The sequence below is a fragment of the Bos mutus genome, chromosome 10 (assembly GCF_027580195.1).
Source record: "Bos mutus isolate GX-2022 chromosome 10, NWIPB_WYAK_1.1, whole genome shotgun sequence".
Classification (NCBI taxonomy): Eukaryota; Metazoa; Chordata; class Mammalia; order Artiodactyla; family Bovidae; genus Bos; species Bos mutus.
The window spans coordinates 17,129,535-17,157,291 of record NC_091626.1 but is presented as its reverse complement, the minus strand read 5'-3'; the positions used below and the strand labels follow the sequence as shown (position 1 = coordinate 17,157,291).

Genomic DNA, 27,757 nt, shown 5'->3' with positions numbered 1-27,757 from the left:
CACACATAAGCTAGGCTCAAGAAGACTGAATTAATAATTAGGTCCTCTTTGAAGATATGGATAATTCCAAACTGGGAGCAGAAAATGTGCAAGATGACCATGGCATCCTTCATCACACTAGAAGGCAAAGAAGTCATCAAAGATCAGGACTAAAATAAAGAGAAAGAATGAAACTAGTGCTTTTTCTCAGGGTAACTAAAGGTATTTTACCCCAGCTAATAGATTAAGATGGAATGATAGAATCATATCATAGTTTTTTAGCTCCTCATGAATCAATGGCTATAGAGTGCCAACAGGCATTTATGAGTGGCTGCTAATGTCTCAGAAAGGCAGTTGGACATAGTTTATCTCCTGATGGAAATGTTCATTGCTACTAATTGTCTTGCCAAAAATGCCAAACCTGAATATGATCGGTCTCTAGACCTTAACCACCAGTTTACAGAAAATACAGAGGACAGAGAAACATGGGGGTGCAATGAGCAAAGTTCTAATCGTGGAAAACTCTAGAGTAAGTGACCTAGTTTCTTAAAAAATATATATTCTAAGAAGAAGAAAAAAAATGGGGGAGAAATCTATATATTAGTAGATTTAGGAGACATATTAACTAACTACGGTGGTAGACCTCATTTGACCCTGATTAAATAACTGTAAAAATAAAAGTTTATAAGACAATGGAAGAAATGTGAACACCATCTGAATTTGTGTTGATAGTATATTATTATTTTAAAAGATTTAAGTGTGACAGCACTGGTAACACAGTTACATTTATAAAGAGGTCTGTCTTTCAGAGAAACATTTGAGAGTATACTATTTACAGATGAAATGATGTGGAGTGTGGAATTTGCTTCAAAATAATCTGTGGGTGGGTGGGAGAAGTAAGTGGGGGATATAGTTGAAATAGGAATGGTTGTGAGTTAATAATTATTGTAACCGGTTGGATAATGATACTGTTGTATTTACTTTTGTGATACTATTTTGTATATGTTTTAAAACTTCTGTAATAAGAAAGATAAAATCATAATTTTCATGAAGTTTCAGAGAGCCAGACATAAAATAGTACTCTAGTATGCTAAGAGCCGTAATATAGGTGTGTATACATTGCTGTGAGAGCACAAATGTATAGGGTGGGGTCGAGGGTAAAGGTAGAAAGGTGAAGCTTGAACATGGTCAGACAGAGTTCGAAGGGCATTGAGGGCAAAAGAGAAGTGAGCACAATGTTTTGGAGTCGTGAAATTATATAGCCAATTGTGGGCGTATTAGGTTTGAAAACAAAATTTGGTGTTCGTGTAAAGGATGGTGCAGATGAGTTACTGAGAAGGATTTCAGTGCAAGTCAGGAGTTAGAGGGTGACAGCTTGCGAGGAGAGTGAAAGGAAGATTATTCTTTCTTTTTTCGTTTTTTTTTTTTTTTTGCCTTGAATTAAAACTTCGAATTTCTTGACAAGTTTTAACCATTGTTTAGAGGGATCTCTGACTAGAGTCAGTTTAAGTTTCATCTTCAGAAATTATCCTGTTAATAACAAGTTCATGTTCCCTCTCATCCCCTCTCCTCTAGAATTAGCTAACAGCCAGCAAAGTTTTGTTCTCATCAGCCCTGTTTCACTTATGGTTGTATCCTTGTTGAAGAAATCTAGATCCCAGAATATTAGATTTAAACATAACTCATGTGGTCTCTGTATCAGTATCATATGGAAACCTTTAGTGTCCTGTTACAGATCATGCAAACATTTGTCTGTCCTCACATAAGGGATCTAACAGACTGGTGAAAATTCCTACCTGCGTGAGCTATCTGCGTGAGCGAAATCAAATTGATTTCTGTAATGAATTTGCCTAAAAATAGATGTTTGAAATGTACTTCCTGAAATTATAAGCAGAATGATAGGCTAATATATGCATTGTGTCTCTTCCTAAGTCATACAACATTTAAAAGCTTTACATAGCTTTTATGTAGTTGGAAAAAGTAATAGGTCTTTAAGGTTTAAAAATATAACACAAAAACACAAGGGTAAACTCACTTGTTTGTAGTTACAAAAACAGTTTTGTCTGTTGGGCTTTTTTCTATTCTCAGGAATCCTGATTATTGTTGATGTGGACTAACTTATTTCCACAGAGTGTAGTCTCTAAAATGAAGTGTAAAACATGAACCAGTGCAGTTGCGTGACTAAAGCTCTGACCGAGGCTGGGATTTGATGAGCTGTGTTTATGTAATGGAATCAGACTGGCAGTGCCCTTGAGAGAGAGTAGATATTAGACTGAACCAGTGAGGATAAATGGCTATAGATTTTAAAAATCTTTTTTTCCCCATAAAAGTCACACATGCTCATTTTAGAAAACAAAATATAATTGAAGATAAAGAACAAAACAAGTCAATTGTAGTTCTGTTCATCAGATTTTAAACCACAGGTAATGATATTTATTGAAAGATTCCATAGTACCTCTTTGTTATCCACTTAGCATTTAGTGACCTTAATGCCACAGTAATGATATGTGTATGTTTTTGAATAATATTTGATTCTAAGACATTTTGTACTTAAAACTACAAATAATTTGAAATGCTTTGAGCAGATTCAAATGTCCCATTAGAAGAACTCAGTAAATGCTAGTGAATTTTCTTAAAAATAAATGACATACAAGAAGTCCAAGTGCCAATAGCCAATATTTATTGAACGTGGATGTCCATGCATCATTTTAAGTGCTTTACATGAACTCACATACTCCTCACATTAACCCTAAGAAGTGAGTACTGTTGCCATCATTTTATAGATGGACGTTAAATAATTTACTTGCCCAGGTGCTATGGCTAAAAGTGGAGAGCCGGGTGGTCTGACTCTGGAACCATGTTTTTAACCATCGTGAACTGATACAATTTCAAACTGAAAGCTATGACATTTGTGTCTTAAGCCAAAGACCTAAAATATTGGGAGGCAGGGTATTTGGGCAGAAGCAAGACCTTTTATGGTAAGTCTCAAAACCATTTTGTGTTCTATCCAGCAGTTGCATTCCCCATACCCTTCCAATAATCATACTATGATTTAAAACATGTTTATTTATCAGCCAAAATATTATTGCTTTAATCTGTGTCTTTATTTTCCAGGGAGTGCGACAATATTCTTGTGATTATTGGCTCTTGCACTTGCATGTTATTTGACCATTTCTTTCTGTTGATGCCTGATCTTTGAGAGCTTTATATCTCTATTTTTGCTATTTTATGGCCCATCATAGCTTTGAGAGTAGTGTATCTTTGACTATAGTTGCGTTTCTGTCCTCTCCCCTTTATATTTCAAACAGTTTTTGCTTTATGTACTTAATTTTGTTTTAATTGATATTTTAAGGTTCCTGGCTACTTTATATTCGTTGTAAAGTCTAACTAGTTATTATAAAAATCTTGAATTTGTCCCATTATAATTTTGTCTTGAATTGTTGATATTAATACTGTCATATTGTATCCTCTTTGCCTTTTGCTATTGTATATATGTGTATGTTCACCCAATAGATTATCCCATCATCCTTGGCTTTAGCATTAGTTGGAGGATGTATGGGTGAAGTAAGTCCTGAGTGTCCAATAGAACTAAAAATTGTTGGCTTACTGTCTGGAAAGGGGTGTGTGTATGTGTGTGCATGTGAGTGCATGCTTGTGTACATGTGTGTCTAAAAGGGTATATGCTTTTTGGGGTGGGGGGAGATATGTTTTTAATATTGACCTTATTGATATGTTGTCAAGGTCGACATTACTTCTGTAGTAAAGTTTTTCCTTTTGGATGCACAAACATGTTTTAAAAAGTCTCATTGACTTCTGGTTAATTTTTTTCTTACCAGATTCTGGTATTATTAAAGAGCGGAAGGGAGGAAGGACATAAAACAATCATGCTTTCTAAACTAAAAAAAAGTGTGTGTAAATTTTCTTCTAGCTTGTTCTGGTTATTCTGTGGTTTTCTCATCCACATGATACTTAGCCTGGTAGAGGTTGGGGTATCATGAAAATACCGCAGCCTCTCTAGTGTGGGAGTCTTATGCCTGTGGTTCTAGTGAGACTGATGCACTCTGATCTTTTCTGCTGTGTACATGAGAAATAGCTCACAAACACTCGCTGAATGACACATGAGAAGTTTTTTTTTTTAAATGGGAGATTTTTTTATGATTCACCTCTATTTTTTTGACTGTTGGATTCTTTTAAAAAATTAACATTTTGTATTTTAAAAACACTTTATAAAATATAAACAACATTCATGGCAATGGATAAGTAGATAAATGTGGAATGTGGAGTGTTTTCTCAGCCTCAGAAAAGGCACACTGTGGGCCCAACTATGCATAGTTTTTGAAACTTTGCCTGGAGCAGTGTGAAGGGGCAGCTGGTGTGGCAGTGTCCTAGGGTCAGGCTCTGCAGTCTGGTAGACTTGAACTTGGATCTTGCTGCTCCCAATAATCAGCTTTATGACCTTGGGCAAGTTACTTCGATATATTTTGTTTCCTTATTTGGAATGTGGGGTTAATAATTGCAGTTAACTCAATAAATGGTGGTTCTTTTCATTACTCCCTGAAAAATCTCACCTGAGCTCATTCCATTTTTGTCCTTTATAACTAGATAAATAGCAGTCTTCCTGATCTTTTTCTTTCCAATTAATACATGCTCTTGTAGGCTTTTTATAGAACTGAGATCTTCAAAAGATTGTTTGCCCCTAGCCTTTTGCCCCCAGGGAGATAAGTGGTATCTCTATTTTTTATTGATTAAAAATTAATTCTTGAGGGCCTAGGCTAAGCACAGGGAGATGAGAAGATGAGGAAGATAAAGAGGCTCAAAATACTGTGTGGGAACTCTATTAATGGATAAAACAAAGTAATAAGTGCTGTGATAGAGGAGTTTACAAGGTGCTGAACCAGTCTGGGGCTGAGGAGTCGGTGAAGGTTTTCTGTGTTTTTTGTAGGCTGGGCTGCTGCTGCTTTTTTTAAAATTAAGATGAGAGTCACACAACAGAAGTCATTTTAAAGTGAACAATTCCATGGCATATAATATAGTAACAGTATTGTGTTAGCACCATCTCTGGTTCCCAATCTTTTTCATCACTCCAGAAGAAAACCCTGTACCCATTAAGCAGTTGCTTTCCAGCTCTTCTCACCTACCCCTTGGCAGCCCCAACCACCAGTCTGCAGGATGAGCCTCTTCATCTGAAGCTAAAAGAAGTGGGTAGGAGTGATCCAGGAAAGGAAGACATTCCTTTCAGAGGGAACAGCAAGAACAGAGGCATGAAGGGAAGAAATGTTGGAGTTGGGGGAAGGGGCAGTTGGATTGTCAGCTCAGCTTTTTGCCACCAAAATAATCAGCAAGGGATTGAAGGGGAGCTAGTCAGGAAGGGCGGTTGGGGCTAAATCTTGGAATGGCTTAAAATAGGCCAGTTGTTAGTGTTGGACTTTGTCCTGTGTACGCAGAAGTGGCGAATCATATGATCACAGGTGTTTTATTAGATGGATTACTGTGTAGCTGTGTTCAGGATGGATTTGAGGGGGTCTGTCTTAGAGGTGGGCAGATTGTCTATGAGTCTACTACCATAGGATAGGCAAGGATTAGTGAGGGCCTGAATCATAACAGTGCTGGATGGGACAGAGAAGAGAGAATACGTTAGAGAAACATGGGTTGTCTGAGACCAGAGAAGCTGTGACTTGCCAGTCATACAGTTAACTTGCCTTGAGCAAGTCCCACTAAGCCCCCTGCCCCTGATGATGCAGTGTGGGGAAGGTACAGTCCCAGACTGGAGGTAGTAACTCTCAAGGTGGGAGTGGAGGGGTGGCTGGAGAGAATGCCATCTCCATCTTCCTGTATCCTAACATCTTAGCCTTGTTTTAAAGTACACTGATTCATAGTTTGGATGAATAGTTCAAAGTTCTGATGATATTGTTTGAAAAATACTTTTGAAAGCTTAACATGCTATGTTAGTAAAACATTATAAGCACATTATAAGCATTATAAGCACACATTGTTTATAATAATCATTATAAGCAATTTGTATAATTCTTATAAGCATTATAAGAACCCTCAATTTAGAGCATTTTGCTAGCCGTGGAAGACATTACTCTTGTATTTGATAGAGTTGAAGCTATAGTTGGTATTTTTTTTTTTTTTTTGGCCTCACTGCATCACATTATAGTTAGTATTTTATATTTACCACTGTATGAGCTTATCATTCCATGATATCATTCATATCTATCAGTGTACTCTTCCCACCGGTTAATACAGATAGGCAGAATCTGGCTTATTTTGCTGGGAACAAATCTTTGGAATTCTGTTGTGGAACATACTATATCTACTTGTATTGATATATCCGCCATTGTATAAATTATAATTACTTTGAGACTGAAAATTTCAGTTCCGCTCATATTTGTCAGACTTTCTTTCTTGGGCTTAAAACTTCTGTTGTTTGCCCTCATTTTCTTCTCTCACTCTCAGGAACTGCTCTCCAGTCCCTTGCAGATTGCCCCACCTTGGACCCCACTGTCAGTCTATCAGTAGCCTATTGGTAATGGTTAGCCCATTAGTAGCTGAGATTTAAAAGACTTGTCTTCTCTGTTCAGAGGAGTGAAGTTCCTGAAGGCTAACATACATATTATTGTCTATTACGTTATGCTTTCATTCAACACATATTTATTTAGTACTTTCTTTGTGCCAGATTTGGTTTGGTTTGGTTTGGTTCCTTCCTTCTCGCTTCCTCTTTGCTTTTCCTCCCCTTTGCTTTTTTTTTTATGGCTAGATTTCTGTGGTGGGCATGACTGTCTCATACCAAAGTCAGTTGGCTGAATCCCTCTGAGATGCGCTGCTACCCTGATCCCTGGGTTGTATCTTTAGTCGTCGTTTTCCTTAATGAACCTTGGGTGGAATAGCCTAAGAGCCAGGTTTTCATTTGGCCGGTTTACTCCTCTGCTCTTTAGAGCAAGAATCAGACTGGAGTTTTGTACTATAGAAGCTGTCACTGGTGTTAGGGTTCTTCACGTCTGGTTTACCCAGTCATTATGATTTGGCACTAACCTTTATTTCTATAGCCATGCTTTGCCTTTTGGTGTAGAAAATTGGCTCCAAAAGGTGATGATTTTGCAAAAACATGTCTTACATGTCTTTTTTTTTTTTTTTTTTTAAACTAGGGGAAAGTTCAGTTCCCTTTTTAATGTAACTAATTTTTAAATTCATATAATTTGATTTTCTTAATGAGTTTTAAAATAGCCCTTCACTTTATCTCTGTAATTTGTTTAAATATTAGATTTTTAAAAAGCATTTTAGGATTAGAAAGGACCTTAAAGTTTGACTGTTATCCACAGTTAGAATACATTTTCTATTGTGACAGAGAGGTAGTGGGCAGAATTCTAAAAATGGCTTTCCCTAATTTCCCACCTTAATCCCCAGGACTTTGAATTTGATGAGATATTATGCCCATGGTTATGTCTGTTACATGGCAAATGAGATTTTGCAGATGTAGTTTAAGGTTACTAACAACTGGACTTTGAGTTAGACAATAGGGAGTTTAACCAGGTGGACCTATTCTAATCACATGAGAATTAAAAAACAGATTTTTCTCTGGCTCACAGCAGAATTGGAAAGCAGAGAGATCTGAAGGACAGGAAGGACTTGGTATGTTGTTGCTGGCTTGAGGATGGATGGGGCCATGTGTGAACGAATGCAAGAGGCCTTGAAGAGCTGAGAGAGAGGCTCTGTGCTGACAGCCACCAAGGAAACAAGAGTCCTTGACCTACAGCTTCAGGGAACGGAATTCTACCAATAACCTGAATGAACCGGAAGTTAATTCTTCCCAGACGAGAACCCAGCCTGGCTGGCATCTTGATTTTGGCCTTGAGAGACCCTAAGTAAAAAACCCAGTCAACCCCACTGGACTTGACCTGTGAACTCATAAATAAGTTTCGTTTTTAAGCCTCTAAGTTTGTAGTAATTTTTTTTACACAGCAGTAGAACAATGTAAGACTTTTGCCATAGTCTTATTTTGCTATATAAATGAATTCTATGGAAGAAATGGAAATCTTATAAGTGAAAGAAATCAGAATAAAAAATATAGGTACAACTTGATAATAGTCATATAAAAATTCACATGGGAAAAGACCAGCAGGGGAATACACAAAGGTGATCATCGTTATGGATTATGAAGGTTTTATGTTTCACTTCTTTGTTATGATTTTAATTTTTATAATTAAAATAGATTTATATTAATATAATTTTAATACACTTATTTATGAAAACTAACAGCTTAATTTTATTTGGGGATTTACTACTGGGAACATGTAAGTCCATAGGCCTCAAAGACTCTTGCTGGCAAGTGTTACATGTAAAAAGCTTCTGAGTGGTTTCCCTTGCCTTAATTATTGAATGTATATAATTAAGATAATTGGTAGAAAGAGCCCATTGGCAATAAGCTAAAACCCCTATATTCCTTAGCATTCACCCCATCACTGATTTGCTGAGGAAGTAGCCTTTGCTGTCCTGTGTTGTTGAGGGGAACACATAGGCCTGCACAGTTTTGGAAAAGAGATTCTGTGTAGGGGTCATGAGGTGGCCGTTGAAAAGATAGATTTAAATTGCTTACATGTGGCCTTTAAAATAAAGATGTGAAAGGACTTGTACCAAACATTACTGGTCTCCAAGGCACTTAAAGTGATCTAGCCTTAATAACTGGCATTATTGCAGGGGGTTGGGCAAGGTAAGCTTTGTTATCAGAACTCTTTCTCTGCACAGTTGAGGAAATGGAACAGCAGTTTTCCTAATTGCTTAGATCTAATAGCATTCCTGCTGTTGAACTGTTTTGATAGTGTGGGAAAGGGTGAGTCACAAAAGAGGAAGGAACTATACTTAGGACCCTTGACAAACACTTCTGGGCGTGGTGGTGTGTTTGGGTCTACTCCTGAGACAAAAAAGTGTCTCGTTTTATGTAATGAGACTATCATGTAGGGTTTTTCTTGTCAGTGATTCTAACTTATAAGATAAATTTCCTTTGTCTGCTCCTCAGTAGTGTTGAAGACCATAAGTAGGAAAAGAATAGTATTGCATCATGAAGATGAACTCCTACCCTATAGTTATTTTTGGATTGAAACTGATTTATTAAAACTAATTTTGCTAACCACAAGGTATTCTATTGCTTTTCAGTGTTTCTAGTTGATAACACTGATTCAGTTAAATAGTGATAATTGGGAAAAGATGTTGAAAATGATAACATTTCCATTGAAAGTGTTAATACACATGCTTAAAAATTATAAACCACTTATAAACGCAAGGCCAACTTTATAAAGGACAATCTTGGAGTTCCTGAAATGCCCCTTTTTTTTCCCCCAACCTTCAAAATTTAGGTGTTCCAGTTGTATCCATGTGGGTGACTCTTTTTGCTGGATTCCCCAGTTCCTTGTTTGGTACCATCAGACTGACAGTCTAGGCAGGCCCTGTGGTTCTTTGAGGGCTCTCAGAGATAAGGAGAAAGGTATAAGTGCCAAGGCTCAGGACAGGACAGAACTTGGAGATGCGGAAATCAGGGTGCTGTTTCCTGCTGTTAAGTGCAATCCCTGCTGAACCGGAGGTAAGATTAAAACAGCAGTTGCTTTCCTCACATTTTAGCTTATTACCTGGCCATTAGGATGAGCCCTTCCTTAAATTTGGTGTCCTTAGCACTTTACTCCCCTTACCCTGGTCCCAGCCCTGCTCATTGGTGCATCACTGGGTTAGCAAGTTATCCCATTTTCTTTTCTCTGAAGGAGAAATTATTAGATTTTTGCCCAGAGAATCCAAAAGGAGGGTCTTTAAGTTGGTTCTTGTATATATGACTTCACTTGGCCAATGCTATCACCGATATGTATATGAATATAAGTTAGAAGATATTTAGTTTATGCATTTGAAGTAGTTTGGCTTGTATGTAGCATTTCCAGAACATAAATATTGTCAGAACAGTTTAGATCAATAAATATTTCGTGACTGTGACTGCAAGGTCTTCCAGTATGCCCAGGAATGTTCTGATTTGTTATTTTCTTCCTTCTTTTATTGAGACTTTGTACTCCTGTAATTTATGACAGAGGTTTTCATGGTGTGTTTCATCTTTGTAATTGCTGTTAGAGTGAGGGGTGGAAATGGGATGTATATTGCCATTGCCTTGAAAGGGGGAGAGAGAGGATTGGACATGAACTGTAGTTTTGAGACAGAATTTTACCTTTGGAGATTGGGAGAGAAATATCACCATTTCTTGGTATTTATTTGTTGTAAAATATAAATAATAAACCAATCTGGGATTTATTTATGCACCATACTAAATCTAGTGAAAGTGAAGTGGCTCAGTCGTGTCCGACTCTTTGTGACCCCATGGACCATAGCCTACCAGGATCCTCTGTCCATGGGATTTTCCAGGCAAGAGTACTGCAGTGGGTTGCCAAATCCTAGAGGTAGTACTATTAGTTTAGTTGAACTTCTGATAATTAACTTCTTTCATATTGATTGCTGAAATATGGTTGTGTTTTTGGTTAAATTAGCAGGAATCTTAAGTATTATCAGTGAAATTTTGAATTTTTAATATGTAAACTGTTAAGAATTTGGTATACATTTTATATATCCGTAAATAAAGTTTACCTTTTAGACTCATTTGAATGGCCTTTTAAAGTAAAATTAGGTTATATTGGCAGGAATAAGACCAAGTTGTCCATACTTTATTTCATTCCTTTTTAGCAGTGGTTCGCAGCTATGAGTGGTTTCTGTTCCCTGAGAGATATTTGGCAATATCTAGAGACACTTTTCGGAGAAGGCAATGGCACCCCACTCCAGTACTTTTGCCTGGAAAATCCCATGGACAGTGGGCTGCAGTCCATGGGGTCGCTAAGAGTTGGGCACGACTGAGCGACTTCACTTTGACTTTTCACTTTCATGCATTGGAGAAGGAAATGGCAACCCACTCCAGTGTTCTTGCCTGGAGAATCCCAGGGACAGTGGAGTCTAGTGGGCTGCTGTCTATGGGGTTGCACAGAGTCAGACACGACTGAAGCGACTTAGCAGCAGAGACGCTTTTGGTTACTACAACGTGGGAGTGTACCACTGGTGTGTAGTGGGTAGATGCCAGGGAGCCATGCTGCTAAGCATCCTAGAGTGCATAGGACACACCCTTCACAACAGATACTTACTTGGCGCAGAGTTTCAATAGTGCCAAGGTTGAGAAAGCATGCTTTATAGGATTTATAGCAACACATAGTTTATATCATCCTGTGTATATTTTATTCTCCTCACCCCCACATCTTAGATGAACCAGCGTTTTGAAATCGTGCTCTTGTCAGGTGTGATGTGTGGTAGACTGATTACAAAATGGTTCCATTCTCTACCCTTCCCCGTATCCATAGTCTTTGCAATGTGACTTGGCCTGTTTCCCTGCTTCTTGAATATAGGTTGTACAAGCGCCTTGCTTTGCACAGTGTTGTGCCTAGGTCTCAAAAGGCCTTTCATGGCTTCTGTTTTCTCTTGTGATCAAGCCCACACTTGCCTGGCTAGACTGCTGGTTACTAGTTGCTCCTATTGTCCCAGAAGGCATCTCAGCAATCACCAGACATGGGAAAGAGGCCATCCCAGTCCAGCCAGCCAGGCCATTTGACGGTAGACACATGCATTGCTGAGATTACCCAGCCTCACCAGCACAGCAGAACTGCCCCGCTGACGTGTAGACTCATGAGCAATAATATTAATTCATGGTAGCTATTTTAAGTCTCTGTCTGGTTTTGCAGCAGTGGAAAACTGATAAATTATCATAGTAAGCTTTTTGAAGGGAATGAATGTATCTGCTTTTTCTTCTAATTATTAATAATTCTAGGCAGATGTCTTGTTTAAAAGCCTTGAGATGCAATTGTATTTGTTTTCTTTGTAATTTAAAAACAGGGAGACCATTAAAATTGAAGTGAGGTGAGCAAAGGGGAGAAAGTGGAAGGAAATTTTGTCAGTGATCTCTTGCAGGTACAGATCATGGGTAAGGATTTTGGATTGTATTTGGATCCCAATCTAAAAAGTCCAGTAGGCCAATTCTTCTGTTTGTTTGTTTGCTTTTTACAAAACATCCCACAGTTTGAATTGTCTTGATTGTTTCCTAATATCACTTTCAGGTTAAATATTTGAGAATACTAACTACTGCCTCCAGTAATAGCAAAGGAGTGATATGATCTGACTTCGATTTTAAAAAATATTCTGACTACTGTGTAGAGTGTAAACTGTAGCTTACAAGTAGTCAAGGGGCACAGATAGAGTGGGGAGGCCAATTCATAGATTATCGTCATAGTCCACAGTGATGCAGAAACTAAAAAAAAACACAAAACTCCCGAGCAAAACCATAACATGTGCGTGTGCTCAGTGGCTCAGTTGGTTCCAACTGTTGGTGACCCCATTGACTGGAGCCCATCAGGCTCTTCTGTCTGTGGGATTTTCCAGGCAAGAATATTGGAGTGGGTTGCCATTTCCTCCTCCACAGGATCTTCCTGACCCAGGAATTGAACTTGCATCTCTTGTGTCTCTTGCATCGGCAGGTGGATTCTTTACCACTGTGCCAGTTCTTCTTATTGCCATTAATTAATAGAAATCAATTTTATTGTAGGCTATTTAAAACGTTTTCTGTATTTTCCATATACTCTCACTTGAGAAATAATGAAATGTTTAAAAATTGGCCTTTTAAAATAATAAACTCATGGGTTTATTTAAAAGCTCATCTTTCCTCCAAACGTTAAAGAGAAAGATGAGAATGGAATAACAAACTATAAAATGTGTGAGGCTGTGTTATATCTATATTGTTGGAAAAGTCTAAGCAAATTTTTTATTGTAAGAGTGAACCTCTGAGTTTGGCTTGCTTTGTATTTAAGTACTATGACTGAACTTGTTCTTTTTAAAAGAAATTCTTTCATTTTTAAGGAAAAGGCTGTGATTGAAGTACAAAAGATATTCTTAAAAAGAATTGAACCATCTCGTATTTAACAAAATAATTATATTGTATAAATACATATAAGTAAGTAGATTTAGCAAGTGTTTTTGAATATAGGAAAAAAATACTGTGCAAGTTTAAAACTGAATAAAACTTATTAGGAAGAATGTAATAAAGTTTAAGATTTTTACCTCAAGAGAATACAGGTTTTTTTAAATCTTTAATGTGTATGTTTTATATAAGACTTCAGATGAAATAGCTTGCTCTTCTTGATTTGTTCACAGTATGAAAGTGGTCCCCAAAAAGGGTCCTGCTGCACTCCAAAGGGATAGACAGTCTTCTCAGTCTCACACTCTGAGCCCTGATAGCTGCCTATTCAGATTTGTTTCCCAGCTTTGAACAGTAGTGATTTTAAAGCACCGCAGCTGTGCTAGATCTTAGATCTCCGCCTCATTAAACATCCTTGAAATTCAGAAAAATATGGTGATGAATATGAGCCACCCTTGTACCTCTCACAGTGCCTGAGAGGATCACTGGGCAACATGTGAGAACCAGTGACCTGAAACTCTTACTGCTCACAGCGCCTAGCCCTGCCGTTAGCAAAGTCATGAGCTTTGTCACTGTCAACTGAGAGGTTATAAACGTAAACATTTATTAACTCCAACTGGAATAATCACTGCAATAGAAGTAACTACAATCCTTTGTTAAGATGAGAGTAAAGATACTGAACTTTAAGCTCCATAATTTCATAAGTACAGAGTATTATTTGAAATCTGTTGAGTATGCCACTATTTTATTAAAATCAATACAAAATATCCCAATTCCAATTGTATAGTGAAATACAGTTAGAATAGTTTGCTATAATTTCATTATAAAATAATACTTAAATCATACTAATTTGAAAACTACTTATTCGTGCTAAATTCAAATTATTCTTCATATGCAGTTACATGACTGATGTAAAATATGTGAAAAATTCAAAATTGCTAGTAAGAGTTATTAAATATTTCCAAAACATGAAGACTATAATTAAACTAATTATCCAATTTAGAAATCTGCCAGGGCTTCCGTGGTGGCTCAGACGGTAAAGAATCTGCCTGCAGTGCAGGAGACCTGAATTCGATCCCTGCGTGGGGAAGGTCTCTTGGAGGAGGGAATGGCTGCTCACCCCAGTGTTCTTGCCTAGAGAATCCCATGGATAGAGGACGCTGACAGGCTACAGTCCATGGTGTCACAAAGAGTCGGACGTGACTAACACTTTCACTTTCAGTGAACGTCCAGACCCCAAACCAGGCATGTTTCCCATAAAGGTACCTTCCGGTACAGTATTAATGTTATAATCCCTAACGTTAAACTCTAAAATCAATTCACAGTACTCAAAATAACAGAAACACCAATGGAAGCATTTGTTATTCATTCCTTTTTAAAAACTTTGTTTTCTCTGATTATAGAAAATTGTAATCCTTAGAGATTAACATTTAGATTGTGAAATCATCATATTTACATATATGTGACATGTCAAGATATCCAAGATATATTTATTCTGTGAAAAAAGCAAGTTGGAGGATAGCCTATTAGTATAATCCTAGTTTGGTTAGTTGGAGAAGGAAATGGCAACCCACTCCAGTGTTCTTGCCTGGAGAATCCCATGGACGGAGAAGCCTGGTAGGCTGCAGTCCATGGGGTCGCACAGAGTCGGACACGACTGAAGCGACTTAGCAGCAGTTTGGTTAGTAGAGAATTTTGTTTTTAATTGGAAAAATATATACTAAATTCTTTATTAAACTCTTAAAAGTAGTTTCCTATATTTAAGGAGTACAGGAATATGGGGTTCTCAAAGATACTCCTGCACCACACTTTAAGAGGTGGGTTAGATTTGGTATCATTCTGTGTGTTGAATAAACTCACGTACCAGGTTATTTTGATGCTGATGGCTTACCTGCTACATACAGCTCAGCTTGCAGGGCTGAACTGCTCTATGGAGTGAGTATCTTAGGTGGTAGAGGACAAAGGAAAGAAAACAGTCAGCAAAGGGACCCTATTTTCAAAGAGAAACTCCTCTTCTTGATTCACTTCAGGACTTCTTTGAAAAATTTTTCTGAAATTAAAAAGATTTGAAAACCACCATCTGAGATTGCTGTCCACATCAAGTAGAAGTTCTAGAACAGTTTGAGGGTATTTAGTAATTAAAACTTAAATGTTTCTACCTTACATATATTTGGAGTTTTTAGTTTTTGAGAACATTTTCTGTTATTTTCATTTTAATCAATTTAATCTGAGCAGGATGGGAAAGTGTGTTAGAAAAGAAGATGTTTCTACCATGATGAAATATTTCACATAATTTATAAATAGATTGCCAATATAAATTAATCTGCTCTTTGGACAGTAAAGTTCAGAAGAAATATCTATTTAAAAGGGAACCAATCAGTTTTATAGTACTTCATATTATATATATGTGATGCAGTATCAGATAATTTCAAAGTAATCTGTTTTGATTATGTGCATTTTCTAATTGTTGTATAATCATTGTTTATGTAGTAAAAGGAGAAACTAAGGATATTGTGCTTTCTTAAATAATATTTTTACCATTTTTAGAAACATAAATATTAACTTTCCTTTTATTGGTTGTTCCTCCCCACCTCCAAATGTCGGGGAGGAGAGGGAGACTTCTCCTTTTTGTAGTCCTTTCTCTATACTGGCTTGTTGTTCTTTAGTCACTAAGTCGTGTCTGGCTCTCGCCACCCCATGGACTGTAGCTTGTCAGGCTGCTCTGTCCATGGGATTTCCCAGGCAAGAATACTGGAGTGGGTTGCTGTTTCCTTCTCCAGGGGGATCTTCCCAACCCAGGGATTGAACTTCTGTTTCCTGCATCAGCAGGTGGATTCTTCACCACTGAGCCACCAGGAAAGTTGTAATGTTGGCTCTGTCTAAAAACCATGTGTGTGTATTCAACACATAATCTAAAAAAGTACAATTCAGTCCGTAAGCAAAAGCTGCTTATTTTCCTAACCTTCTTATACCTAAACACACAGCCTTCTGCTTAAAATGAAGGAAATTTGGACTTTAAGGTGGAAGCAAAGAAAGCATGTCCATGGCTGACAGAGTGGAAGACATGCATGGACTAGAATTGAACAATGTACGTGGCAGAGCTTTGGTAGGCAGCTTCACTCAGACCTCTTCTTGAGTTTTCTGGAGCAGAATTGATGCCAGGTTCACCCTAGCTCCAGACTTGTAGAGCTCAGCTCAGCTGTCATTTTCTGTGAGATTGCTCTTCCAGCTCTTTGTTTATATAGCTTTATGATAAATCCAGTTTTTCTTAAGGCTACTGAATGGGTGTTTTTTTCTTGCAAGTAAAGAAGCTTGAATAAAACAATATTCATTGTAGAAAATACAGAAAATGTAAAGAATTCAGGTCTTCTCTAATCCCACATTCCATAGTTGTTAACTGTTTTGCTATTTCCTTTCATTATTTTTCTGAATGTTTATTCCTTAAAATTGTGATCTTACAACCTAGATTAATGTTTGCATGCCTTTTCAGTGTACTGAGCTCTCTGATCTTATTTCTACTTCAGATGAAAATTAAAGCCAAGTGAAACGAGAATTGGAGAGACTAGTAGGTATGTACTTTTAAAACCTGAATTTTGGAGAGATTTAGTTTTATTTTTAAAAGAGCAGCAAAGAGGATGCTTCTAAGCTAGTGAGAAAATCGGTGCTATTTTCAGTTTTTACAGATTTCCTCAGTGTTGCTCATACATGTCTTGTAAAAGTGTGAATTTCAAGTTTTGTTAAGGGAGACCCAGTTTCCTCTTGTCAGGGGAAGCCTTTTTGTCACCTTGATAAATTCACATTAGGCTTGTTTGAGCAGAAGCTCAATCTTGATTGGATTTGAAGATGCTGAGTTACACTGAAAGTTCACTGAAGTATTAAATGTCATCTTATTGTATTATAAGAAGTAAGCAGCTGACTAGTGGGCTGGATACTTCATCCAGTCTTTCCCTATAGGGAAGCAAGTTGATCAGAAGCTTTCTTGGTGAAGGCAGTATCAGAAGAGTGGGAATGAGTCATACCATTCCAATGTTTGAAGCCACCATTGTGTTTTGATGACTTGGTGTCCTGTCATCTTCCTTGCAAGGTCAGTACCTGAATTTCTGAAACTTTCCCTCTTAATGCACCTCTCCTTTTGTTCCAGTTTGTTCACAGTGACTTTAGTTGTGCCTCTCACTCTTGATTCCTATTTTTTGGTTAAATGACAACATAGGAAAGGCACGGTTGAGCCTGATCACGGCCCGTCCACCTCTGTGGAGACTGTGGTGCATTAAGAGATCTATCACCAGAGATCCTCCTCAAGGCTGAAAGTCCATCAAGAAAGTTGAAGGATTTCCTTTTCAAACATGGAGGAGGGAGATTTACCAGAATTTGTTGGCTATCTCCCTCCTGTCACAACCATCAGCAGCAAATGTTTCCTGTAACAATTAAAAGCACATGTTTTTCTCACATTTTGGACTACTGCTTTATTCTCAGGGAGGTCTGTGGACATCTTTGGTCTAAAGGAAAGAGGGCCAAGATTGACTTATCTATATTTGCCATGGGAGTGGCCACATATAATGCTAATTATTTACCATTCCTGAACTGGATGATCCCCCAACAGCTTGATTCTATTTTATATATATGAGCTTATTTTAAAATTTGATTTTCCCTAATGTAACAAGGAAATAATTTTTAATTTTCTATATGTCATAATGCAGCTTTGGAGTCATAAAAGTGAAAAGTGAAAGTTGCTCTGTCGTGTGCGACTCTTTGCTCTCCATGGACTATACAGTCCATGGAATTCTCCAGTCCAGAATACTGGAGTGGGTAGCTGTTCCCTTCTCCAGGAGATCTTCCCAACCCAGGGATCAAACCACCAGGGAAGCATATTTTGGAGTCATAGGATCTGCTAAAATCATCAATAAAGAGAAAAATCTATCCAACACATCTGTCAAATGAGTTTATCAGATATTCTGTCAAATAAGATTTGAGTCTGGGAGGTGTGTTGCAAACATTGCTTTGTTTGGTTGGGGCTTTCCTTGTTGAGGAAAAGCTGTTTGGGGCAAAACTTCTATACTTGGGAACGTTTACTATATAAGGAAGGAGTTAAATCTATGGAAAGGTCACACTCTTTAAGGCAATTGGAGGTAGGTGTTGGTTTAAAATAGTGCAATATACATACTCGGAGAAGGCAATGGCACCCCACTCCAGTACTCTTGCCTGGAAAACCCCATGGACGGAGGAGCCTGGTAGGCTGCCGTCCGTGGGGTCACTAAGAGTCGGACACGACTGAGCAACCTCACTTTCACTTTTCACTTTCATGCATTGGAGAAGGAAATGGCAACCCACTCCAGTGTTCTTGCCTGGAGAACCCCAGGGATGGGGGAGCCTGGTGGGCTTCCGTCTATGGGGTCGCACAGAGTCGGACATGACTGAAGCGACTTAGCAGCAGCAGCAGCAGCAATATACATATTTCTGGAAGAAACCATGAAGCACAGCTTTTAGCTGGTTATTGCTAGCTCAACTAATTTGCCAAGCACAAATTCCCTTGAAAAGTAAAATTCTAATACAGTGTAAAACACTCAATTTTAGACAGATTTTCAATTGAATATTTGTTACAAAAGCAAGCCACAGACATTAATTAAAAAATTAAATCATAAGTATTAAAGGATTATCATATATTTAGGTTTCTGTGTTCTTAAAAATTCTTCTCTTTGAAGTGTACACCTTAGTTAAAGATATTTCTGTGTATTATTGTCTAACTTCATGAACAGGCTTTATAAGCAGCCTGCCTGAGAAGTTATACAAAGGAAAATATCCATAATGTTGTTTTACATTTATATGGCCACCTTTCTGTGTGAAGTAGTCAGGCTGAGAAAGAATTCTTTGATTTCAGTATTTGTTAATTAAGTTTATTCAGTCACTCAACAGATACTTAAGTGCCTACTCTATGCAGCCAAGTGGCAAGGCTATGAGGGTGCAGAATACTACTCCCTGATCTTGAGGAACTTGTAGACAGACAAGGGTGGGTCAGGAGGCAGTATTACAGGGCTAACACATTTAAATATACAGTTACAGCTCTGTGTGGTAATACGTAATAGGGATAATACATAATAGGAAAGGTCTGACTTGGTCTGGGAAGGCAGAGCAAGTGTCTCTGCAAAAGCTGAACTGAGATCTAAAAAAATGAGTTATTGTTAAGCAGCATCGAGGAAGGAAATGCTGTAATTAGGTACTCTGTGAAGGAACCTGGTACTTTTGAAGAACTTCACTATGAAAAGAGATTGGAGGACTGAAGGGAGAGTATCCAAGTTCAAGATTACACTCCAGAAGTTAGAAGGGGCCAGACCATGAAGAATCTTAGCGATCATTTTAAGGAATTTGATCTTGAGAGCAGTGGGAAGTAGCGGAGAGTAAGTACAGTACGTTTACATTTTAAAAGTTAATCTATTTGAATTTGATAACTGTATAGTATTAATAGTTCTTTAGAGGGTATGTTGTCTAATCCCGACTTAACCCCTTGGTGGTGGTGGTGATGGTAATAGCAGTAATACTTAACTGCCATGTATCTTGCGTTTAGTCTATTGATTCTAATTTTTATAACTAATTGGGTGGTTATAAATGCTAAGTGATATTAGCTTCATTTTACAGATGAGGATACTGAAACTCTGAAGGGATAAATAATTTGACCAAGGTCATTAGCAAATAAGTTATCAAGCTGGGAACTTGCTGGGAACTCAGTCGAGGATTTTCTGATGCTAAATCCCTTTTGGCTAATAGGAGCACACTCAGTAATAGGCCATTGTACTCTTTCTGGCCAAATTATACATTCAAACAAGTTGTCAAAGATGTTTTTAATAATGATAAATGAGTGCTTCTCTGAGACTGAGTTAGTTTTTAAACAAAATGAATAATAATAAAAAGCTTCTCTTAGTGTCCAGCAGAGGGAGCCAGAAAGACTGGTATTTGAATACAGTGGAGTTCTCCAAGTTAGGAATATTCATTTACAAGCACTTCTGTTGAACTCATATTAAAAATAACCATGTAAATGAAATATGTGTATTTTGATTTAAAAGTAAATGTTTATGTATTGAAAATGAGGAAGGATGTGTAACAAAATGTAAAGTTGTTATTATCTCTTTAACTGTGGTTTTGCTGGGTTGTCTTTTCTGCTTTTCTTGAATTTACATCAGTCTTGTATAATTTGTCTACCCTTTTCTTGAATTTATATTAGTCTTGTATAACTTGTGTGTTATATGATAAAAATAGCTGTCATTTTTTTGTTTATATGGGTGAGATAAGAGCTATTAAATGGTTCATAAAGTGTTTTAAATGCTCTTCTAATCTAAAATGCATCACCATTTTCTTGCATTATTGATTTGCTTGGGAAATCTTTTTCATATTAACTAGGTAAATTTAGGCCATTACTTAACCTGAATCTTCAAAATTTTGAGTTACTATAATCTACATTTAAGAAAATATATTCAGTAGAAATAAAAGATGTATTATTTTAGATTCTTGGTTGTCATATTAATAGGGACATCTTAGAGTATAAAAGAAAAAATTCATTCTGAATAATATGTTTAATATGATTTGGATTTAGAACTGAGCTCATGGCATCACCTTTCTCTTGCATCCATTTTGTAGAAATGTAAAAAGTTTAAAACCAAGATAACTCTTCTATGGACTGATGACTAGATAATCTTTGCCCTTTTTTTGACAGATTGGTATACAAAAACATTGAAATTTAGAATTAGAGAGTCTTGAATTTGAATTTTTACTCTGTCATTTGGTAGCTGTTTCACATTGGCAAGTTACTGAATGTCTCTAATTTTCTTTCTCTTTACATGGAAAATGAAGATGGTAAATAAAAGTCTTTTTGCTCAAGTTGAGGATTATGTGAAGGGAATGTGAAGTGCTTATTATTAATAATAAATGTTAACTTATCGGGTTTGCAACTTTAATTTTATTTTTGCTGCAACCTCACTTCCAACAACTGAACTGAACTGATTTATCCTTTATGGACTCTATATTTACTCCTACCCCCAGCTGCTAGAGAAATACACATCTTTCACTAACTGTGCTAGCCTATAATCATAGGTATCTTGCCCTGTATTCAGCTACTAAAGTAATAGCTTCGCATCACAGAATCCCTCCACCTTTTTTTTTTTACCTTTTGCTTCATTTGATTTCTGTGTTAATCAACTTGGCTATAGAAATAGATAACTCCCAGATTTCGGTGGCTTATAATCAAATTATCTTACACAAAGACTTCGGGCTGCCTGTGCAGAGTGGCCCTGTTCCACGTGTTTTCAGTCTAAGACCCAGACTGAAGGAGCAGCCTCTGTCTGGACTTGCAATTTGCATGGTATTGAGAGCTCAGAGGGCTGACTGAAACTTCTGATAGCCCTTAAAGCTTCGGTTCAGGTGTGGAGTGCCTCATGACTGCCAAAACATGTCACATGATTAGGTTCAAAGTCAGTGAGGCACAGGGACAAATATTGTTCCCACTGGAGGGTATAGGCAAGTTAGAATTAATGAGCAGGGATATAGAGCCTTTTCCAAGGATGGGTATGGTAAAGAGTGAACAGTAATGTAATCTGCCACAATCTCGCCTCTTGATTACAAATATTAACTTTCTTCCTTTCTGCGTACTAGATTTATTTATCCTTTCCTCAAGAAAAATAGCTCATGAATTTCTTCCAATCATATTAAAGTCTTGAAGCACATTAAAATTTCTACATCATTTCTGTATGTAGATTTTCTTGATCCAGAGACAAGTCATCTTCCACCCTCTGTCTCCCCAGTGTACAATGATGGAGCAGGGATAGGCTGTCCACAGTAAACCCATTTGTTAAGAAAGGGGGAGAATGGAGGCACACAGCAATCACTGTGCTGTGCTTAGTCGCTCAGTTGTGTCCAACTCTTTGCAACCCCATGGACTGCAACCTGCCAGGCTCCTCTGTCCATGGGGATTCTCCAGACAAGAATACTAGAGTGGGTTGCCATGCCCTCCTCCAGGGAATTTTCCCAATCCAGGAATCAAACCCAGGTCTCCTGCATTCCAGGCAGATTCTTTACTGTCTGAGCCACCAGGGAAGCCCAAGAATACTGGAGTGGGTAGCCTATGCCTTCTCCAAGGGATCTTCCCAACCCAGGAATCAAACCGGGGTTTCCTGCATTGCAGGCAAATTCTTTACCAACTGAGCTACCAGGAAGCCATAGCAACACATTCTTAGAATTGCCTGGGTACAGCAATCACTGGATCCTAGCAATTGTAAGAATGTGAGTGTGTGTATGTGTGTGTGTGTGCGTGTGCGTGTGTGTGTGCGCGCGCGCGCTTGCGTGTGTCACGCATGCTCAGTAGCTCAGTCATGTCTGACTCTCTGAGACCTCATGGACTATAGCCCACCGGGCTCTTCTGCCCATGGGATTTCCCAGAAAGAGTACTGGAGTGGGTTGCCATTTCCTTCTCTAGGGGATCTTCCTGACCCAGGGATTGAACCCACATCTCTTGTGTCTCCTGCATTGGCAGGTGGATTCTTTACCACTGTACCACCTGGGCAGCCCCAGTTATAAGAATATTCTTGGGTAAATACAGTGAGGCCTCCTTTTCTTCACACTAGGGGATGCTCCTTGACTAGGCCCTGGTTGTGCTCCTGTGTGAGGCTCCCTAGGTCATCATTTTCTGTGGCCGTTGGCTGTGCCGTCTGTGAAGTGTTTCCTTTAATATACTCATCCATATTGGAACAGAGTGTTGGAGGGTATACCCTTCTCAGCTGGGGAATGGGTAAATGGTGAGCAGCTTTCCTGGCCTGCTTCTCACCTGTAGAAATGTGGGGACCCATGATGATCTAGGAGAGTAATAGACTGTTAACTCAGGCTAGGGATTGTTTTGGAAGTTGTCTTTTGTCTTTTTATCTATTTGATTTCAGTCAGATCCATGTGCTATGAACTAATCCTCAATTCCTTGAGAAATGCATTTTTCTCTAGACATCAGTACAATTATCTTGAGCTTATCAGGCTTCTCTGGCACCACATCCTTAGTCTCTTCCTGTGGGGAGTTACCCTCCAAGCCATTTTGTTCCACTGAAAGAGTTTACTGGGTGAAAGGAAAACATTTGTTTCCTTTACTCACAACTCACTGAATAGTTTTGTATTCCCAAGTATGTGTGGGTTTTTCCCACACCACGCAGTTCTCTCTGGATACCAGCTGGGTGTCCTATACAATAACTCAGTGTTGGCACTACCCAGAACTAGCTCAGACCTCACAGTTTCAGGGATCAGTCGTGGAACTATAGATGCTCCTCTCCCACTTGGTGGCTCTGGTTAGTTCACGGGGTCGCAGAAGAGTCAGACACAACTTAGCAGCTAAACAACAGCAACATTAAGGTAATAATGACCTTAAATTTTAAAAAGGATACTCTGATTTTTGTATGTTATCCAAAACTCTGTAAGAAAGTTGTGGTAGACAGTATAATTATTTCAGATTATCCAATCCCCTGCTTCCTTGAAGATGATCATATATGTGTCTGTGTGTGTGTGTGTATAATATATATCCCCACGTGTATGACTTTTGCATATCTCACAAAGACTAGACCTCCCACGGTTATTGATTTGGGGACTGCTCATGTCATATGCTTTGGCCAAATTTGGGCCAGCCTTCTTGTTTCAATACTTTATCAAAAGAATGCCCTTCCTATAAGGGTTGTTCTTTCAGCCTTGGTTTTGGAGGGGCGTCTCAGGCTATTTCTACAGAGCTGACCCACAGTCTACAACATAATGTTAATAGGATATACAAGTTTGTTATTTTGAGAAACCACTGAAATTCGGAGGTAATTATTACAACAAAATGAACACTGCAGGAACTGGAACCAGAAGTAGGGTGCTACCTTCAGTACCAGTACCACCAAAAATAATAAAAATATATGATGTAGGCATGGAGGCCAGGGGGTGGGACATGGGACAGCAAGGAAACTGTAAGCGCAAACCACATAATGTAGTGGTAAACAAAAAGGTTAGGTGTAAAATATTAGACAACTTGGTGAAAAGACTGGAGTTGTGATTGGCATCTAAAGTGGGAGTATGTAAAAGTAAAGTGTTAGTTGCTCAGTAATGTTCAACTCGTTGCGACCCATGGGCTGTAGCCAGCCAGGCTCTGTCCAGAGGATTCTCCAGGCAAGAATACTGGAGTGGGTAGCTATTCCCTTCTCCTGGGGATCTTCTCAACCCAGGGATCAAATCCGGGTCTCCTGCATTACAGGTGGATTCTTTACCACTGAGCCACCAGGAAAACCCCATTATTGAATCAGGTAGGGTTCTCCAGAGAAATAGAATAGAAGATACTTATATATCTCTATCTCAAAGATATCTGTATCTAAGAGAGAGATACTTATTTACTTTAAGGAATTAGCCTACGTGAATATGGGATTGAAAAATCTGATGTAAGGCAGGCCAGCAGACTGGGAACTCAGGCAGGACTTCTGTGTTACAGCCATGAGGCAGGATTGCTTATTCTTTGGAAATTTTCAGATTTTGCTCTTTAGGTTTTCAAGTGATTGGATGAGGCCCTACCCCACATTATCAAGGGTTATCTCCTTTACCTCCTTTACCTGATTTCAGATGTTAATTACATCTACAAAATACCTTCATAGCAACATCTAGACTCATGTGCTGTTTTGAAGAGAGTGGAATATGAATACAGAAAGTACATTCTAATAAATCTCATGATAAGGCAGCAAACAAATTAGTTTGATCACAACTAATAAACTAGATGTATTTTGGCTGAAGATGTTTGAGCATCTAAAATAGTGGTTGGCAACTGTGGCCCACTGCTTGTTTTTTTATAAATGAAGTTTTATTGTAACACAGCAATACTTATTTTTTGTATATTGTCTGTGGCTGTTTTCATTCTGCAGTGACAGTTGAACAGTTATAAGAGAAACTGCATGGCTTGCAAACCCTGAAGTACTTACCATCTAGCCCTGTATAGAAAGTGCTTGCCAGTGCTTAAAGAGTACATAGAAATGCTGCTTGTGGTTCTTCTCTGTTATGGTTCATTCCTAGTTCAATATTTCCCTTCAAGTATGAATGTATACTTATTAAACGTTACAGTAGCAATGTTTTGTTGTTGAAAGCCACAGATTTTACTAGTTTCATAAAATTTAATAATTTCTTAATTTTTCTTTGCATGGACATTCAAATTTTCTCTTAGATCACTTGCTGAATTCAGTTTTTATGGATAAAATATATATGAATGCTGTTAGTTTTTAAATGAACACTTGTGTATCTTTGGGAATGAAGAGAAAGTACTTTTTGTACAAAATTTGGTCAGCTTCATATTATTACAGTTGCAGAATTCATTGTTTGTCTCTATTTTCCTTCTTTTAAGATGGTAAAAAGGTATATTTCTATGCCCAGCTCATCCCCCTTTTTTTAGATAATGGATTAAAAAAAAGTAAGCTATTTTTTAATTTGCTTCTTTATCTATAAAATGGAATCAGACTACAAGATACATTTGTTTGCCAGCCAAATAATAAGCTGCAGCTTTAGTAGGTAGAGAGAGTCTAGGTCCTGGATTCAGACAGCCCTTGGTTTAAATGTAGTGGTTTGAAACAACAGCTATTTTACTTGCTGCTGACTCCATAGGTCAGCAGTTTGGGCTGGGTTCCGCTGCTTGGTTGTTCCACTGGTCTTGTCTGGGATTACTCATGTGGCTGCCAAGTCATCTGGTAGTGCCTCTAAGGCTGGGTGGTCTAAGTTGGCCACGCTAATGTGTCTGGCAGTTTTTGCTAGATTGCATGACTGGGTGGTTGGGCTCTTCCTCTCGTAAGATCTCTCATGCTCTAGGAGGCTAGCTTGCTTACACTGTGTCAGAGCAGCCCCAGAGGGGAAGCTGCAAGGTCTCTTGAGACTTAGATTCAAAGTTCTACAAGATCACTTCTGCCACAGTTCAACTTGTCAAGTCCAGCCCAGATTTAAGGGATGAGGAAATAAATGCCATCTTTTGATGAGAATCATGGCAAAGTCATATTGCAAAGGATGGGTTTACAGGAGAGGAGGGAATTAATAGTAGCTGCCCAAGCTAACACCATCAGTTGCTTAGTTCCTTTATGCCCCGTTTGGAAAGTAGAAATAACAATGTGACTTAGAGAGTTTTTCTTATAGTGTAACAATTATGTCTGTAAAGCACTTCGAAGTATTTCTTAAAGAATTTTGAAATTGAATCTTTATTTTAAATGCTGTGTTTTATTATTGTATGCTTAAATATCATCAGAGTAGTCATTCGTCCTCATTATTAATTTTGTCATGTATTTTTAATGAAGAGAAACATATTAAGACTCATTGGGAACAAATCCTGTGTAAAATAACTGTGCAGGAAGAGTTAGGCATATATGTAGAACTATTATCTTTTTCATAGTTAAAAAGAAAAGCAGTTAACTTCTAATGTGTTTGTAAAAACATGTATTTTCTTATGACCCTCTGTCTACATATCTTTGTATTTCCAACTTTCAATTTTAAAAATACTGGCTAGTAGGGTAAGATTTATTATCAGTTTAATTCTCGAAGGGTCTTTTTAGTTCTAGCAAACATATTTTTATTTAGCTGTTTCTCTGCAAAGCCAAGAATAAATAGAAAACCAAAGAAACAAAAATATCTCTTTATTTTTCACTGTAGTCAAATAGCATCAGAGGCTCTTTTATAAGTGTATCTGTTTTGCTTTTTACTTCGTCAAGAATAAACATAGAATGTTTCCTAAATCTGTCCTGTTTTCAGACATTAGCAGAAATGTTTGTTAAAACTTACCAGAAGTATTACTGTGTTCTTTGGTGTGTGTAAGGTGGGGTAGGAGGCATAATAGACCCTTCTTGGTTTTTACCTTTATACTGAATAAAATTCACTCATGACACTTAGATGTTAGAACTAATTTGAATACATTTTTCTCTAAAATTTTCTCGGGAGAAATTTTTCTCCCAAATAACCAATTGCTTAGCATTTTAAAGGGGATCTTAAATAAGATCTTTTATATCCAGCCTAAGAGCTCTATTCTTGTATGATACACATTTATAATTTGTTGTGTTCAAGATCTGTGTATATATTTACTTTAGAATTTGACGCTTCTTCTGTTACCAGAAGAATGTTAAAATAAAACAGGAAGGGTGAAATATGTAATATTATGAAAAAAATGATACATATTAAAATCGGAGAGGCAATTTCCTATCTATTTTAAACAACCTGTTTTGGGCCCCTAGACAGCTCTAATAAAGGAGCAAATACCTGCAATAGTTCGTGGTAGACAGTCTGGTATTTATACGACAGACTAGAATAGAATCAAACGGAGTGGTCAGGAAATCTTATCAAGGCAGTGCTGAGTCTTTTAGACTGTAGTTTGTTTAAAGTTATTTTATTTATTTATTTATTTTTAAAATTTTATAGCATCTTCAGTATTTAAGATGTTAGATTTGTTATTTAAGTAATAATAATAATTATTGTTGATTTTTCTTGACATTTTTATGTAGAGAAATTCAGGAAAGCAGGATTTAGCCTGTTAATGTCTTGGTCAGAAAAATGGTTGACAGGATAAATTTTCCCCTTCCTCTAATTGTTCCAGTGAGTCCTGACTAAATAGTGCTTTCAGATGACATAGTGGAAGACTTGAGTAGATAAGATGGGGCCTAATTAAATAAGGAAAAGGAAAAATCAGAAAGGGAAGAGAGCCTGGCATCTAGGAGAAAGATACTGGATGCACAGCTTTTGTTTTCCTGTTTTATTTTAACATTCTCTCTTTTTTTTTCTTTTTCTGTTATGTAAGATCTAACTTGC

At 37.7% G+C, this 27,757-nt stretch overlaps 1 protein-coding gene across 2 annotated transcripts in view; it reads left to right on the top strand.

Moving 5' to 3' along the window:
• The window catches only part of UACA (uveal autoantigen with coiled-coil domains and ankyrin repeats), an 87,121-nt gene that overhangs the window by 4,813 nt on the left and 54,551 nt on the right, over positions 1-27,757 (top strand). The window contains exon 1 of one of the 2 annotated variants that reach the window (XM_070377365.1): positions 16,910-17,039. The exons of the other annotated variant lie outside the window; for it this stretch is intronic. The gene's annotated coding sequence lies outside the window, so the exon portion shown is untranslated. Of the gene's footprint in view, positions 1-16,909; positions 17,040-27,757 lie in introns of those variants that run through there. 2 annotated transcript variants of the gene reach the window in all.